Below are 19,089 nucleotides of genomic sequence, written 5' to 3' on the forward strand. Positions count from 1 at the left end.
TTACATATTAAAAAATAGTTTTACTATTATATTTATAATACCTTCCTCATTATTATATAGTTTAAGTATAGAATGATGCACTACTATATACCTAATTTTTCTTCACTATTATTCTGTCAGAAACAATGCGCATTAATAATATTATTGTTGCATTTTGCTCCGATGCCGCGTTTCTGAACTTTTTCCCCCTTTTGGTCAAAACAAAATACGACACCCCTACAAGTAATTCTTTTCCTAGATGGAAGAAAGCAAACAAACACATAGTGCACATACAATTCATTTATTTATTACGGAATGACTATGAGATATGAATGTATTAAGTGGGACTCTTGAATAGGAACTTATCAACATAAACATAAGGTGTGTAATAAAAGAAACTTAATACTCTTAAGTAGGAGTGTAAAAAACTGCGCATTTGAAGTCCACAGAATTCGTATTTTGTTATTATAGGACGCCTATGAGATACAAATCTCACAAACTGGATACGTAAGATTCTTGAATAGACACATAAGACCACAAAAGAAACTTACTACTCTTCGGCAAGAATATAAGAAACAATCATTAAAATCAGAAATATAGAAAGACATACAACTTAATACTTGTGAGGCATTTGGCCTTGGCGATAGTCACAAAGTATATACAGGGTGGTCGGAAATTCCCGTTACAAACTTCTAGGAAATGTAGAGGGTAGTGAGTACAGAACATTTTGAATAGGAACCCATGTCGGGAATCGTATCGTTTCCGTACTACGACTATTTCAGTTCAGATGTGTACCTCGTCAACGTCAGCTTATGGCAAGAGAAACGTCTCAGAGTTCCCTGTACTGGTATGCTACAGGGTGGACACGATGACGTGTAGATCGTCAAACGATCCCCAGATGTCACTTAATGTCCGCTTTGGTGTGAGACCAAGTCAATACCTGTGATCACCGATAGAGGAAACACGGTGCAGCACACGTTTGCGGAATACACAGCCATGCCCCTTGCGTATGGCGAAGCTGGAGGAGAAGGAAGAGCTGCTAGTCGGCTGTATCATGAACGTTTTCCACGCCGCCACACTCCATCGCACAAACTGTTTGCCCAAGTTACACAATGGTTACGAGAAACGGCTACCTTCACCGCGAGGAGGCAGGACTGTGGTGCTCCACAGCGACGCCGCACTCCCGAATTTGAAGGCGCACAGCGTCGCACTGAAGCCTGTCAACGAGGTCGCGAACAATTGTGCGTCAAATGCCTATTAGTCACAGTACCGTCTCGGACGTCCTGCATGAGCAACAATTACATTCGTACCACTTACAAAGGGTGCACGTTATGGGTCAAGCAGACTTTCCACAACGAGTCGCCTTCTGTACATGGTTCCTGCACCGTTGCATCGACGCGCCCCTGTTTCGAGTTCTCTTCACAGAAGAATGTAGGTTCACAAGGGATTGTGTTGTGAATGCTCAAAATAGCCACGTCTGGGTGGACGAAAACCCTCAAGTTCAGCATGTTCAGGGATTTCGAGGCAGATTGGGAATTAACGTGTGGGCAGGTATTCTGGACGGTCATGTGACTGGACCATACCTCCTTCTCTCCAAGTTTACGGGTCCCGCATACTTAGTCTTCCTACGACAAGTGATGGACCCGTTCTTAGAAGCTGTGCCTTTGAATGTCCGTCAGGAAATGGGGTTACAGCATGATGGAGCACAACCTCAGTTTTCACTGGCTGTCTGGAGACATCTCAGCAGACGGTATGGTGAAAGATGGATAGGCCGTGGTGGACCAACCGCGTGGCCGCCAGAATTTTAACCACTATGGACTACTTCTTGTGGGGTTGTATGAAGAACCTAATTTATGAGACACTTGTAGAGACAGAGGAAGACGTGCTGGCAGATGTTCTGACCTCTGCACAAGACACTGAAGAGACAGCAGGTGGGATGGAGAGAGTGTACCAGAACATGCTTTGGAGGTACAATTTGTGTAACAATGTTGGTGGTCACCACATCGAGCCGCTGTTGTAATGCATCGGCACGTTGCGGCTGGTGCAGTAGATGCTGGGTTCTTGTTGTTATCGACTAATGTGAACCATAAGGTGTAAGTTGTAGTGAAAATGCGTAAGTAATAACGGAACGAGTCAGTGTTCTTTTCAAATGAATTGCAACATTTATATTGAGTCACGCCTAAGTACATTCCCCACGTGGGTGTGGATCAGATAATCATCTGCATTGAAACTGTCGTAGAATTATGTACTCACTACCCTCTACATGTCCTAGAACTTTGTAACGGGAATTTCCGGCCACCCTGTATATGCGCGGAGGAACTTTTCACAGGCACAATCTCATCTCGCTTTCCACGTCAATGAGCGAAAGCCCGTAGTCACATTTTATAATCTTCAATGTAGAGAATTCAGATTCGAATAAGTAGGACGTAGAAAAGGGCAGTAAAAGAGATTTTGCTTTATTCGCGATTTTCGGATAATTACTTTTATTGAGATCCAAAATCCATCGGGAGATCGTGCTCTACTTTTCGATCTCAGGATTGAATTCGATGATATTTCAATAAGTTGCTCCTAACGTTTTCCACGTCAGCTACAAACCAATAGTTGACATCGAGGGAAAGTATTTAGATTTGTATGGAAGGTAGCTGAATATCGCCTCTGGAACTGAGGTAAAAGGCCTTTTACCTGAATCTGGCAGAGACGCAAAGGGTGAGTTTTTTTCGAAAGTTGGCTGATTTTATGACTTGATGATACGAATGCTTCATGTCTTTATGTATATTTGAATTCAAAGCCTTAAGCATGCTGAAAATATCGGAAAGCTCAGCACATCACAGTTATCAAACTTATTATTAGCATTACTTTGAAAAAAATATTAAAAAAGCTAATATTTCACCTTTAAGTTCGGGAACGATGGTAAGTATATTTCCTTCGGAGAGCTAACGGATTTTACTGTGAAGCAACATCACTGTATGATCTGCATCCATTTCGTCATAGAGATCTCAAAACACTCAAGATTTTGCATGAAGAGTTTTTACAAAGTTGATCACTGAAGCAAACGTTTTAGTAGCGTCACCAACACTATTTTCGTCCGTAGTGCTCACCGTTATAGCCTCTGTACGTTAGAAGGTATTCCTGATGGGTTTTTATTCTGCACAAAAGCAAGAAACCCCCTCACTGTTTATCTCGTTGCAGCAACACCATCAGTACATTTTCAATACGTCCACCCGAGTCCGACATCCTGAAAGAAACTCTCAGCAGCTGTAAATATGTCAAGTGTTTGTTATTTTCAGTTCTCGACAAAACAGGTGTTGTTCAGTAATTTCTGGTGCGCAACCAAATCTCACAAAAGACGATCGTTGACCTTTTCCGGATATGTCTGTGCATTCATCTAACCGTAGAGTAAAACGTGTATTTGTTAAATTTTCTATAACATCTCATCGAATAGCAACTGACATGTCAATAATATTCCCATGAAATGTATCATTTGGCAGTGGTACTTTTAAAATCTGTTCAACTGCTTCCGGTCCCAACATAGTAGCCACAGTTTCTTTACCTACCGGCGAAATAAGCTCTTCGCCGATGTTGTTGGGGTTTCTGTTTCTTGGAAATCGTTTCAGAAATTTAACTTGTTCCTTTTCCCATCATGAAAGAAGATGCTAGGATGGCAGTACAGAGACGCTGAAAGTACTCTCGCGATTTCTGAGAGTAACTGCAGTGGTTTCCTTCGAAATGCCTTTTCAGCTCGTTAGGTACCATAGCCTCATATGACAACACGGTACCTCACCACATACATTTCTGAATACCTGTGCCCTCCTCGCCTGTTCATGTAAATCTGAAATCGAAATATTTTTCTTCTTAGTGACGGTTATGGTGAATCTTTCTCGATCCTGTTTTTAAGTTTTTTTGGACAGGATGACGAAGAGGACGCAATTGTTTCCTGTTTCGAAGATGTATATATTCATCTCCACTCTCCTGAGATGAGGAAGAACTGTTGATATCTAAGGCTTTGGTTTTCCTTATTACAAAGCCGTCCATGATCAAACGAGCACTGTAGAGACTAGCAAACGCACGAAACTGCTGAAATTAGTATAAAATTATACCCAACAGTGAAACAAAAGACACGCTACAACTGCTTACCAAAATAAAAACGACTGAGAAGTTGATGACGGTCCTCTTATACATATGTAGCGAACTGAAAGAGGAACAATACAGAATTTCAGAGATCCACTTTGAATATCCACCGACATTTTTTACTGGCGCAGCCGACAATGCTGAAAAAGAGCGAAAGATAACGGCGGCCACGCGGACAATGGATCAAAGAAAGGATGCTGCTCGCTGCAAAAAATGGGACTTCTTTGGCGAAGATTATTCAGGGAGTGAGACGTCGCCCATTTTAAACTTGAATGCAAAACATACATAATTATTACGATAATATACTTGTTTGAATTCATATTATCAGGTATAATGGTGGGCGATTCATGGCAAACTGCACGACTCCAAAAAGAGATTTGGCGATTAATATTTTATATCTTGTAAATAATGAATTCCAGCTATCAGTCATTCTTTTTAAATTTTATTGGCAGATCTAGATTTCAAATAGAAACTAGCTATTCTCAATGCACTATCGTTTTTGATCAATGCATGTAATGCCTGTTGGTCGAGCTTCGTCCACAGTTCACTTTTTTTTTTTTATTTGCCTAGCTGGGCCAGGAACCTTATGAATATTTTATGTTGCAGATATTTTATTTGCGAAACATTAGAAGATATTATAAATGTCGTGAATTACGTGACATGTATTCGCGACACACCAATGTGTAACGGCAAGGCGATTGAGAGACACTGCTCTAATGTATTGAAGTATGTAATTGTTACCTGCTACATACTAATTGTTTGTTTCAGGTTTCGCCACGAACAAGTAAATATGGCACATAGCCTACGGTTTCTGACTCCGCTCTGAATGGAAGTCTGGTAGTAGCATACAATGCTGATGATATGGTGGAGAGAAAAGGATGTAAAAACAATAAAGGGGCTGTACGGGTTTGGTTTCTCACCGGAAGGATGCTGGGCCTCCAAAGACAGCCAAAGAAAAAGCAAACGTTGCTGATAAGTTTTCGCAGCGCCCCAAGAAGTCCCTGAGAGAATATCACAGGGAATCAAATTAATCATATGATTCTGTCAGACAGATGTTGAAGGAAGGAGATTGAGTGGAGACTACTGAAACTGCACTTTGTCCCAGCACTGTCACCAACAGCCTGTGAGGTTATAATGAAGTTAGCTAAATCCTGTTTGCAATGGATGGAAGAGGAACCAGATATCCCGAGTAACATTCTCAGAAGAGAATAAACTGTCTTCCACGTCGATGGGTTTGTAAATAGCCGTAAATGCCATTAATGGAGCCCTTTAAGAAACTGTCCTGAAGTTAGAATTGGTACATTGCAGTCTTGTCCATAGTTGACAATGTTATTACACTCTTATTGGTCCGTCCATTGTGCGCGAAACATAAATGTGGTGAGGTATGTGCAGATGCTACTAACTTCCTTACTGTTGCTAACTAGGACGATGTGGACAATATGCACTTCAGGCTGGATCGAGCACCGGCCCGCTTAGCACTGGTTTCATGAGAATGGTATGAAAATATTCTTCCAAGACGTGTTATTGGACATCAAGGAAATAATGAGTGGTATAAAGACATGTTAACCTTTTGTTTTTTTGTTTTAGTAGAACTAATTATTCAACAGCAATTGTAATAGTCTCACTATGAAGTGAGCTGTGTGTGATAATGACTAGACTCATGCATGTGAAACGCAAGGTCATAATGTTAAATCACCTTACAGTTAGTAATGAAGTTAGTTATCATTGTAATGCAATATAAGTTTTGTCTGACATACTCGGACCTCCTTTATCGCTTCCTTCGTTACCTTTTCCTTCTCCTGGCCTTGATCTGTCAAAAAATATATGTATCAATGTAAGATACAATAAATGAAAGCAATTACTTATTTTTCGTTCGAGCACTGACTCCTGGCACAAGTAATCTCATTACTGTGTTATTTACTGGTTTCCAGATTAATGTGCGGGTGCGTCTTGTTGTATCTGTTGAGCCACCTCTCCGACCATCTCACTGAAATAATTAAGAATTTCAGTGATTTGTTGGAGCCTGCTTGTCTTTAAATTTTCGAAGACCAATTACTCAGTGAGAATAAAATTGGCACACTTCAGATACTTCTATTTTAAGTTTCGTAAGACTTCAGTTTATACAATTCTTGTAATTTAAACGAATTCGCTATAAGAAAAAGGTGAAGTAAATTAGCGACCGCTCGTAGGACCTTTAAAACAGATCATTGTTATGGTGAATACGTAATTTTACTTCCAAATACGTTTCTTTCATAAATGTCTGTTCCTTCTCCATGTAATCTAACAACGCGGATGTGAGATGTCAAAAACTTGTCTATGGTTTTTTGGAACCTGGAAAACATGAAATATAAATAAAGAGAACTTATCCTAAACTTGTTGTTGTTGTGGTCTTCAGTCCTGAGACTGGTTTGATGCAGCTCTCCATGCTACTCTATCCTGTGCAAGCTTCTTCATCTCCCAGTACCTACTGCAACCTACATCCTTCTGAATCTGCTTAGTGTACTCATCTCTCGGTCTCCCTCTACGATTTTTACCCTCCACACTGCCCTCCAATGCTAAATTTGTGATCCCTTGATGCCTCAAAACATGTCCTACCAACCGATCCCTTCTTCTAGTCAAGTTGTGCCACAAACTTCTCTTCTCCCCAATCCTATTCAATACCTCCTCATTAGTTACGTGATCTATCCACCTTATCTTCAGTATTCTTCTGTAGCACCACATTTCGAAAGCTTCTATTCTCTTCTTGTCCAAACTAGTTATCGTCCATGTTTCACTTCCATACATGGCTACACTCCAAACAAATATTTTCAGAAATGACTTCCTGACACTTAAATCTATATTCGATGTTAACAAATTTCTCTTCTTCAGAAACGCTTTCCTTGCCATTGCCAGTCTACATTTTATATCCTCTCTACTTCGACCATCATCAGTTATTTTACTTCCTAAATAGCAAAACTCCTTTACTACTTTAAGTGTCTCATTTCCTAATCTAATTCCCTCAGCATCACCCGATTTAATTGGACTACATTCCATTATCCTCGTTTTGCTTTTGTTGATGTTCATCTTATATCCTCCTTTCAAGACACTGTCCATTCCGTTCAACTGCTCTTCCAAGTCCTTTGCCGTCTCTGACAGAATTACAATGTCATCGGCGAACCTCAAAGTTTTTACTTCGTCTCCATGAATTTTAATACCTACTCAAAATTTTTCTTTTGTTTCCTTTACTGCTTGCTCAATATACAGATTGAATAACATCGGGGTGAGGCTACAACCCTGTCTCACTCCTTTCCCAACCACTGCTTCCCTTTCATGCCCCTCGACTCTTATGACTGCCATATGGTTTCTGTACAAATTGTAAATAGCCTTTCGCTCCCTGTATTTTACCCCTGCCACCTTTAGAATTTGAAAAAGAGTATTCCAGTCAACATTGTCAAAAGCTTTCTCTAAGTCTACAAACGCTAGAAACGTAGGTTTGCCTTTTCTTAATCTTTCTTCTAAGATAAGTCGTAAGGTCAGTATTGCCTCACGTGTTCCAACATTTCGACGGAATCCAAACTGATCCTCCCCGAGGTCCGCATCTACCAGTTTTTCAATTCGTCTGTAAAGAATTCGCGTTAGTATTTTGCAGCTGTGACTTATTAAACTGATAGTTCGGTAATTTTCACATCTGTCAGCACCTGCTTTCTTTGGGATTGGAATTATTATATTCTTCTTGAAGTCTGAGGGTATTTCGCCTGTCTCATACATCTTGCTCACCAGCTGGTAGAGTTTTGTCATGACTGGCTCTCCCAAGGCCGTCAGTAGTTCTAATGGAATGTTGTCTACTCCGGGGGCCTTGTTTCGACTCAGGTCTTTCAGTGCTCTGTCAAACTCTTTACGCAGTATCGTATCACCCATTTCGTCTTCATCTACATCCTCTTCCATTTCCATAATATTGTCCTCAAGTACATCACCCTTGTATAAACCTTCTATATACTCCTTCCACCTTTCTGCCCTCCCTTCTTTGCTTAGAACTGGGCTGCCATCTGAGCTCTTGATATTCATACACGTGGTTCTCTTCTCTCCAAAGGTCTCTCTAATTTTCCTGTAGGCAGTATCTATCTTACCCCTAGTGAGATAAGCCTCTACAGCCTTACATTTGTCCTCTAGCCATCCCTGTTTAGCCATTTTGCACTTCCTGTCGATCTCATTTTTGAGACGTTTGTATTCCTTTTTGCCTGCTTCATTTACTGCATTTTTATATTTTCTCCTTTCATCAATTAAATTCAATATTTCTTCTGTTACCCAAGGATTTCTAGCAGCCCTCGTCTTTTTACCTACTTTATCCTCTGCTGCCTTCACTACTTCATCCCTCAGAGCTACCCATTCTTCTTCTACTGTATTTCTTTCCCCTATTCCTGTCAATTGTTCCCTTATGCTCTCCCTGAAACTCTGTACAACCTCTGGTTCTTTCAGTTTATCCAGGTCCCATCTCCTTAATTTCCCACATTTTTGCAGTTTCTTCAGTTTTAATCTACAGGTCATAACCAATAGATTGTGGTCAGAGTCCACATCTGCCCCTGTAAATGTCTTACAACTTAAAACCTGGTTCCTAAATCTCTGTCTTACCATTATATAATCTATCTGATACCTTTTAGTATCTCCAGGGTTCTTCCACGTATACAACCTTCTTTCATGATTCTTAAACCAAGTGTTACCTATGACTAAGTTGTGCTCTGTACAAAATTCTACTAGGCGGCTTCCTCTTTCATTTCTTAGCCCCAATCCATATTCACCTACTATGTTTCCTTCTCTCCCTTTTCCTAAACTCGAATTCCAGTCACCCATTACTATTAAATTTTCGTCTCCCTTCACTATCTGAATAATTTCTTTTATTTCATCGTACATTTCTTCAATTTCTTCATCATCTGCAGAGCTAGTTGGCATATAAACTTGTACTACTGTAGTAGGTGTGGGCTTCGTATCTATCTTGGCCACAATAATGCGTTCACTATGCTGTTTGTAGTAGCTTACCCGCATTCCTATTTTCCTATTCATTATTAAACCTACTCCTGCATTACCCCTATTTGATTTTGTGTTTATAACCCTGTAATCACCTGACCAGAAGTCTTGTTCCTCCTGCCACCGAACTTCACTAATTCCCACTATATCTAACTTTAACCTATCCATTTCCCTTTTTAAATTTTCTAACCTACCTGCCCGATTAAGGGATCTGACATTCCACGCTCCGATCCGTAGAACGCCAGTTTTAAACTAGCAGAACTAAATAATACACAAAATATAAGAGATGGTTAACTCCTAAGAATACGTAATAGTTAATGGCTACCGAACATAGTAAGACAATTCAACACTAATTCCACATCAAAGACCAGGCCTGCTTCCTGTAGCTGTAAATGTATTTGTGGCTTGTAGAATGAGGTAAAGTTAATCATTTGAAGATACCGTAATTATTGCGAAATTATTGCACATTTTGTAAAGGAGCCGCAACATGGCGGATATAAGCAATAAATGAGACGCAGCCTGGAGTATTGATCTGCAGTTGTTTTTAAGAGAATGTTTTATTTTCTCTGTAACGATTATAGCTGCGACGAGTGAAGTTACATCGCCAGCTACAATGGAAATTATTGCTGAGCCTATTAATGCAACAACAGATGCAATTACACTTACATTATAGAAATTGGATAGTATGGGTAATGTGATCAGTAAGTTGACTAATGATTTTGTGCTAATAGGAAACAACAAGAGAGTTTGATCAGTGAAGTCACATAAGTAGTGAACACGTCAAAAACCTGAAAAATTCAAAACCATAACTAAACAGAATTCAGGCTTGGAAAATACCTATTTCTAGAAAAACAGTCTGAAATATTTGGCTCAGAGCACAGCAAGATATTTTGAAATCCACCATTCAGCGGGTAGTAACCTGGGTTAAAGATCTTTCCATGGACCACGAAAAGAAAACAGATCAATTTTCAAAGGTAAAAGTCAATGAGATTACAGGAAGTTTAGGAACAGAATTAAAGAAGGCAGAAAAGCATACTATTACAGAAGTACGTTCCAAATAGAGTAGCTCAGTAAACTGATAAAAATGCATTAGGACTCGTATAATAAAATTTCACAAAGGGTTTGCCTAAACAGCAAGAGAATGTTTGGACTCACCTAAGTGATCAGAGAGGTAACGTAGGAAAAGAATTAAATAACGCAGTAAAGAAGCAGGTTAGGAATGAAATATCCCAGGCAGCTGAGGTAGCGGTGCTGTTTGTCGTAGTTCAGTGCCCAATGAAAATACTTATGTTGATGACATTGATGTAATCTGTTGCCACAAAATCATACAAGTAGGTGTATGGGGGCAGAACTCACTGTAGCTTCCATTTCATTAGGCGAAAGTCTTACAAAACAAATGCAGTTTTTAGTATTCATATCCACAACCAATGACAATCACAAAAACTATGAAAACACTTGCGGCGCCGGTTATTTGTTGCAGCTGTGTGTAACTTTTTCTGTCACGGTACGTCACATGACGGAAAAGTCAATCCGCCACGCAGACAACGGTGCATCTTGTATTAATAAAATGACCTGTGATGGAAATCGAAACGGTTACCGTCTTTCCGATGTAGGACAATACACGGGACATGACATAATCCAAATACATGACGTATTAGACATATAGCTTCCTCAAGTAGATACACCGGTTCCCGTGAGATCACCGAAGTTAAGCGCTGTCAGGCCTCATCGGCACTTGTATGGGTGACCATCCAGGCCGCCGTGCTCTGTTGCCATTTTTCGGGGTGCACTCAGCCTCGTGATGCCAATTGAGGAGCTACTCGACGGAATAGTAGCGGCTTCGGTCAAGAATAGCATCTTACGATCGGGACGGTATTGTGCTGACCCCACGGCCCTCCTATCCGCTTCCTCCACCGAGGATGACACGGCGGTCGGATGGTCCCGGTAGACCACACGTGGCCTGAAGACAGAGTGCTTATTATTATACATGTAGTGAACATATATGTGTTTTTTTCTTTAAAATATGTACTACTTTGACATTCCCAGGCAACACAAATAAATTTGTGAATCTTATTCCACTGATAGATACTAACAAGGGTAACTGCCCACAAATCAAGAGCAAAAACAGAAAGAAGTTGTACTGAACGGTGAAAAACAAGCAAAATCGGAACAGTTAACGGTCCAAGCTCAAGATGTGCAGCACGTAAATAAATAGCCACGGCGTCGTGGCTATGTAGTCACGGTGTTATCCTGCGAAAGGTGAAATCTGTGTTCAAATCTGCTTCCTGCTCCACTTTTTGTTTTCTCACACAAAATTATGAACTGTCCATCCGGTCATTGACGTGTCTGTTCGCTATATTGAACGTCCGTTTTCAACAGCGAGGTATAAGAAGGGGGCCTCCAGACGTGCGTACCACCTACTTGCTCTACACAAGTACCAGATGTTATGACTCTTATGTTCCATATTGCAAGCTTTCTCTCTTGCATTCCTTTGTTGTAACGTAGTTCACAGCCTTTACTGTTGTTTTGAATTCTGTGAGAGGTCTGCGTGGCATCTCGCCTGCTCTCAAAATTCACATTTACTTGCAACGGTAGAGGGATGTATCAAAAATAATCACTCGATTTAAAAGGATAATAACTATGATGTTATTTGAGATGTGTGTCTAAACAACATTCTGGTCGAAAGAGCAAACTTTCGAGGTTTACGTGGTTCCCGCTAGGTAGCAGCAGTATGCGCCCATTTCAGTTCTAGTAAAAATGCCGTCGGGACACAGAATGCGTTTTGTGTTCTACGTTTTGCTCAGTGCTGGCCAGTAATAACTCTTCAGCGTGACTTTACCTTAGGTATGGTGTGAATCTTCCTACAGCATACAGCATTAGACAACGCATGAAAAATTACGAGAAACAGGTTGTTTGTGTAAAGGTAAATGGCCTGAGTGCCTGACATAGAAGTCGAACGCATACGCCATAGTATTACTAGGAGTCCGCAGATACGCTTCAGAACTTCCTTTTCCACCAGTTGGAGCCTGATTCGAACGACTTCATTTACCAGAAAGATGAAGCAACGAAAAACTGGCATCTGGAAGGGCAGGAATTTTTAAATCGAAGGATTACTGACGAGGCTTCGGTCGCACTGGACCAAATGATTCAGTCTTACATTACAAGTCCATGGAGAAGAAATAAAAATGTTGAGGTTCGCCGATGACATCGTTATTCTTTCCGAAATTCCTTCACCAGGGAAGACGAATGGAATATTCCAGAATTTGAAACACGAACATCTGCTAGCATGAGTCTCTTAGAAGTAGATACCTTAGGGGTTGCGAAGCAACTCAAATCGCTTGATATAGGCAAGTCTTCAGGTCCAGATTGTATACCTATTAGGTTCCTTTCAGATTACGCTGATACTATAGCTGCCTACTTAGCACTCATATACAACCGCTAGCTCACCGATAGATCTGTACCTACAGATTGGAAAATTGCGCAGCTCGCACCAGTGTTCAAGAAGGGTAGTAGGAGTAATCCATTTAACTACAGACCTATATCATTGACGTCGGTTTGCAGTAGGGTTTTGGAGCATATACTTTATTCAAACATTATGAATCACCTCGAACGGAACGATCTATTGACACGTAATCAGCATGGCTTCAGAAAACATCGCTCTTGTGCAACGCAGCTAGCTCTTTATTCACACGAAGTAATGGCTGCTATCGACAGGGGATCTCAAGTTGATTCCGTATTTCTAGATTTCCGGAAAGCTTTTGACACCGTTCCTCAGAAGCGACTTCTAATCACGCTGCGGAGCTATGGGGTATCGTCTCAGTTGTGTGACTGGATTCGTGATTTCCTGTCAGGAACGTCACAGTTCGTAGTAATAGACGGCAAACCATCGAGTAAAACTGAAGTGATATCAGGTGTTCCCCAGGGAAGCGTCCTGGGACCTCTACTGTTCCTGATCTATATAAATGACCTGGGTGACAATCTGAGCAGTTCTCTTAGACTGTTCACAGATGATGCTGTAATTTACCGTCTAGTAAGGTCATCCGAAGACCAGTATCAGTTGCAAAGCGATTTAGAAAAGATTGCTGTCTGGTGTGTCAGGTGGCAGTTGACGCTAAATAACGAAAAGTGTGAGATGATCCACATGAGTTCCAAAAGATATCCGTTGGAATTCGATTACTCGATAAATAGTACAATTCTCAAGGCTGTCAATTCAACTAAGTACCCGGGTGTTAAAATTACGAACAACTTCAGTTGGAAGGACCACATAGATAATATTGTCGGAAAGGCGAACCAAAGGTTGCGTTTCATTGGCAGGACACTTAGAAGATGCAACAAGTCCACTAAAGAGACAGCTTACACTACACTCGTTCGTCCTCTGTTAGAATATTGCTGCGCGGTGTGGGATCCTTACCAGGTGGGATTGACGGAGGACATCGAAAGGGTGCAAAAAAGGGCAGCTCGTTTTGTATTCACGTTATAGGGGAGAGAGTGTGGCAGATATGATACACGAGTTGGGATGGAACTCATTACAGCATAGACGTTTTTCGTCGCGGCGAGACCTTTTTACGAAATTTCAGTCACCAACTTTCCCTTCCGAATGCGAAAATATTTTGTTGAGCCCAACCTAGATAGGTAGGAATGATCATCAAAATAAAATAAGAGAAATCAGAGCTCGAACAGAAAGGTTTAGGTGTTCGTTTTTCCCGCTCGCTGTTCGGGAGTGGAATAGTAGAGAGATAGTATGATTGTGGTTCGATGAACCCTCTGCCAAGCACTTAAATGTGAATTGCAGAGTAGTCATGAAGATGTAGATGTAGAGAGAAAAGGACTCGGAAGAGCAGTTGAACGGAATGGAAAGTGTCTTGAAAGGAGGATATAAGATGAACATCAACATAAGCAAAACGAGGATAATGGAATGTAGTCGAATTAAGTCGGGTGATGCTTAGGAAATTAGATTAGGAAACGAGACACTTAAAGTAGTAAAGGAGTTCTGCTATTTGGGGAGCAAAATAACTGATGATGGTCGAAGTAGAAAGGATATAAAATGTAGACTGGCAATGGCAAGGAAAGCGTTTCTGAAGAAGAGAAATTTGTTAACATCTAGTATAGAATTACGTGTCAGGAAGTCATTTCTGAAAGTACTTGTATGGAGTGTAGCCATGTATGGAAGTGAAACATGGACGATAAATAGTCTGGACAAGAAGAGAATAGAAGCTTTCGAAATGTGGTGCTACAGAAGAATGCTGAAGATTAGATGGGTAAATCACATAATTAATGAGGAAGTATTGAATAGGATTGGGGAGAGGAGAAGTTTGTGGCACAACTTGACCAGAAGAAGGGATCGGTTGGTAGGACATGTTATGAGGCATCAAGGGATCACCAATTTAGTATTGGAGTGCAGCGTGGAGGGTAAAAATCGTAGAGGGAGACCACGAGATGACTACACTAAGCCGTTTCAGAAGGATGTAGGTTGCAGTAGGTACTGGGAGATGAAGAAGCTTGCATTAGATAGAGTAGCATGGAGAGCTGCATCCAACCTGTCCCAGGACTGAAGACCACAACAACAACAACATTACAGGCCTCCAAGGTCACCGGACATGACTGTATCTCCGTTACCAACAACGATGAATGAAATGAGACATCGCATAGGTTAGGTTAGGTTATGTTAGGTTACTGCTCATATTCTATAACCAATGCCTAGTATGGCACTGAACAGACACGCCAATGAAAGGAACACACACAACAATGACCGGAAGGTAAGTTCATAATTTTGTGTAATAAAAAAAAGTGTATGTTTGAACACGGATCTCCCAGTTTGACGTCCAACACCACGACCACACATCTCTTACACCGTGATTCTTGCAAATGCGTTGCCACCCTGTAGCAGAACGTGACCTTGGAAAATTTTCTGTTTAGATTTTGCTTCCTTTACTATACCTTCTTCCTGTTTTTATGCTTCATCTGTGTACATTTCTGGCAGGCTATCCACTGGGCCATTTCACCACAAAATCTGAGGAGAGACGAGATGGTGAGTTTCCCTTGCAAGAGGAGAAGGTGTTCTTTTCCATTTTAGATAATTTCTGAAATGTTTAACTGCTTTTAGTGAAAAAATTGTTGTTTATACAGGATGTCCGAAATTCCTGTTACAGTCTACTATGACGTGTAGACAGGAGTCGATAGGGTGCTGTGGATAATTCCATGGGAATTTTTCAAATATTTGGATGTCTTGAACGCGTAAGCGCCTTAGTACTGTTTGAAATTACAAGCACGTCGTGTCACCTGAGTTGCTGTGTCGCCTGAAGGCTTGCTTCGGTCATATCTGCTTTCCAAGATGCGAGGGAGATGATGCTCACTGTTAATCCTAAGATGCTATGAGAGAGTAATACGCAGTGTGTGTTTCATGAGTAGTAGTGTAGAGCAGGCAGAAAGGCACAGTTGCAGTCATATTCTGAGGATGTGAAACATGTCGATTTATTGATTAGTTATTTGAGATCTGGAGAGCTACTGAAGTATTTTGAGACGATATTTTCATAACAGAAGAGGTTTTAATTCAAGGTAATTGGTTCAAGAATTTGTACTTTATTGTTGCAGCTTGTAATTACGCATTCTTGGTTCAGTCATCCAGAGACATGAGTATAGGGAGAGATAATGATGACGATCATGTTTGGTTTGTCGGGCGCTCAGCTGCGCGGTTATCAGCACCCGTATAAATTCCCAACCGTTGTTCAGTCCAATATCGCCACTGTCATGAATGATGATGAAATGGTGAGGACAAACACCCAGTCAACTCGAGACAGCTGAAAACTCCTGACCCCACTGGGAATCGAACCCGGGACTCCATGAGGGAGAGATAAACAGTAATGCATAATTTTGTGGATGGCTATAGCTGGTGAATATTTAATGTCACTTTCTCAATTTCAATATTTCCAGAAATATCTCATTTCACGTTAAAGACTGTTTACGTTTGTCCACTCAAGAATTGTATTTTTTGTGTATAAATTTTTTTTAAGGAAAGAAAGAGATAATTTTTAGTATATAACTTTTCTAATAAAAAATGTAGTTACTTTTAGTCCATGGCAAAATTTGAGTTATCATTTTCACCAATTCATATTTTTTATGAACCAAGTATGCTTCGCCGTTTTTCTTAAAAAGAGAGCTTATTGCACCAGGGGATCTCATTAGTTAGTTGTAGCTCAGCAAATGCAATGAGTTTTCGAGACGGAGCAGCGTCGTTTCCATTGTGCAACAAGTAAGACAAAACTGAATATTAAAAGGGAACATGGAGTTTTTATAGTGCCAATTTAACGGTTTAAAAGTTAAATGATTTAGTGCTCAATCCAGACAGTATTTTTGCCCCTACGATGTTCTAAGCGTTCATGGAACCAGATAGGCATTTCAAAAGTTAGTTTATCGCAATCAGTTTTTGGAATTTTTTTTCTTACGTCTCAAGTTTACGAAGTGCTGTGTTTATAGTTTACGTAGTCTTACAGACAGCTTACACTGCCAGCAAGCAAAACTTTTAATGAATAACGACTATCATATTATTTTATGAGATAACTTTCGCATGTCGTCATTCCTGCAAGGATAGGGCGTCAGAGAATTTGTGAAGCCAGGTAAGCGCATTGCTTTGTTCTTACAATATTAATAATTGTGCTTTGTCTCTACGCCATTTGCTAAAAAATGTGTTACTTTCCACCTGTCAGAGAGACCAACAGTTGTATTTTTGATCATACGATCTGAACATTGGTGTGGCATCTTCTGTCATCGTCCAGCGCCGTGGCATGTGCGTGTGTTTGAAAGTACAGTGCCACGAAACTTTCCCGCTGGACGCCAGAGACGCTATACACAAGCGACAATTGGTCTGTGATGTACTCTTTGACTGTTGATTTGTGTTCCACGCTATACTCCTTGACGAAAAGCGCGAATTTACTCTTTACTCCTTTGTTATTGATTTTTGCTCCACGTCCTACTCCTTGACGAAAAGCGTGAATCCAAGTGTTAGATACGGAATAATTTAGCGTACTGAACTTTTCTCCCGCCTTCGCTCGAGTTATTGATTGCAGTGCACTATTGTCCGTTCTGCACACAGTGCTTTGTTAATAAATTTTTGCATCAAGCCGAGTCAAGCCTACTTTCCTTATTCAGCCTACAAGCACACGCAGATGTTAAACCGTCGATCGTGGTAATTCAAACCGGTACCGACAATTGTATTAATTTTTTTTTTGCTAATACTCCGCGCTACACTGGAAATAGTAAGCCGCCTACCAGAATCAACTGGCGGAAAACTGATTTGCCCAAATTCAGCAGAGAACAATAACGTAATTTCGTTTCATATAGCTACTGATAACAGTGAGCTTAATTTAGATGCATAACTGCAGAACGATGTTACGTCTGTCCCGATAGTCAGAGTACAGTTAATACTGACACTCATGAATCAGACACATACAAAATCCACGTAACTACATTTTCCCAAATTTGAACGTATCTTTCTATGACGATAGTCAGAAGTCCAGATTAAATGTTGCAAATTCATCTCAGTTGAAAACCAGAGCCAGTCAAACAATGCAAAATTTTTTCATTACTACAGTCATACAACTGTTTTATCACTCAAGAAACACTACGAACTCCTCGAACAATGACACTTTTCTTCTGCTTCTGCAGTTAACACAAAAAATAGCAAAACAGTGGCAAAACAATTTGACCGTTTACTCAGATGTGGTCAAAGTAAGTAGCCAATAAAGGAAAACGCAGAATTACTTGAAAGGAATCTAAGCAAAGAAATTAAAACAGAAATTTATGATGTAGCTTCTAGGATCTAAGAAATTGCAGCAACACACGCAGACACAGTTAGAACAACGATTTACGCAAAGAGAGGCTGAGGTAGACGAAGGGCTTAAAGCAAATACCGACACATACCGCCAAGACAATGTTTCAATTATTGCTAAGGTCAAAGAGGTAATTGCTAACGCAGTCGCGACCAAATTACAAAAAAAGTTATGGCACATATAGAACAAGTACAACAAATTAGAGACGCAAAAACGAACGTTGCTACAATGAGGGAGCAGCGTGGGACACTTAAGGCTCAGGTTGATGACCTTTAAAGTGAAGTAACTCACTTACAGTCAAACGCAGATACCCAGTCACATGGAGCCCGACTGGTACACTTCACACAGTTAAACGCAGATAACCAATCAGATGGAACCCATCTGGTACACTTTACAGAGACAAGAATATCAGGCGGTAGCCAATTTAAAAAAAGCATAGATGGCTCTTCACAGACAGCACAAGCAAGAAGTGAATAAAATTCACGCTCATGTTGTAGAAATTGAAAAGAGTTTAATTTCTCTGGATTGTACTCCTAACTGCACAGAAAACTACAACGAACGCGAAATGAAAAATATCCAGCAGGAACATTAAAGCAAATGAGAGGAAGAGATTTTCTACAAACACACAATAGACATAATTCTTACGACATACAGAGACACGTCAGCTTTGACTACAAATACCTATAACCTGTAAGGAACTTTAAAGTTTTTAGAAAGGGAGCAAACGACTTACATCAGCTAGACTGAGTCTAGCAATTTAGTTTTTCTTCGTCAGCTACTTGTACAGTCACACTCAAATTATAATTTATTTACAGTTTTTAGGAAGGAGGACCAGCAATGAGAATGAGACCGACTGCACTACAATGTTTTTCAGTTTATGAATTTCAGAGCGCATTCCTTGCAATACCGGCCTGAGACGGTGTGGTATCAAGATCAAACTTCTACATATCTTACACTTTGAAAACACAGTACTACAAAAACAACCCTTGTTACATCCCTGAAGCCCGTCACCGTTAAGCCTGCTTTACATTTCTAAACTTTCTACCTCATTACGCATTTCGCTATTGACAGGATATCAAAAAGATAATATTCACGCATTCCTGGATGTTTTACGATTACTAGAGATTGAGGAATCACACACGCAGTACAAGAATAA

The sequence above is a fragment of the Schistocerca gregaria genome, chromosome 5 (assembly GCF_023897955.1).
Source record: "Schistocerca gregaria isolate iqSchGreg1 chromosome 5, iqSchGreg1.2, whole genome shotgun sequence".
In the NCBI taxonomy this organism is placed as follows: domain Eukaryota; kingdom Metazoa; phylum Arthropoda; class Insecta; order Orthoptera; family Acrididae; genus Schistocerca; species Schistocerca gregaria.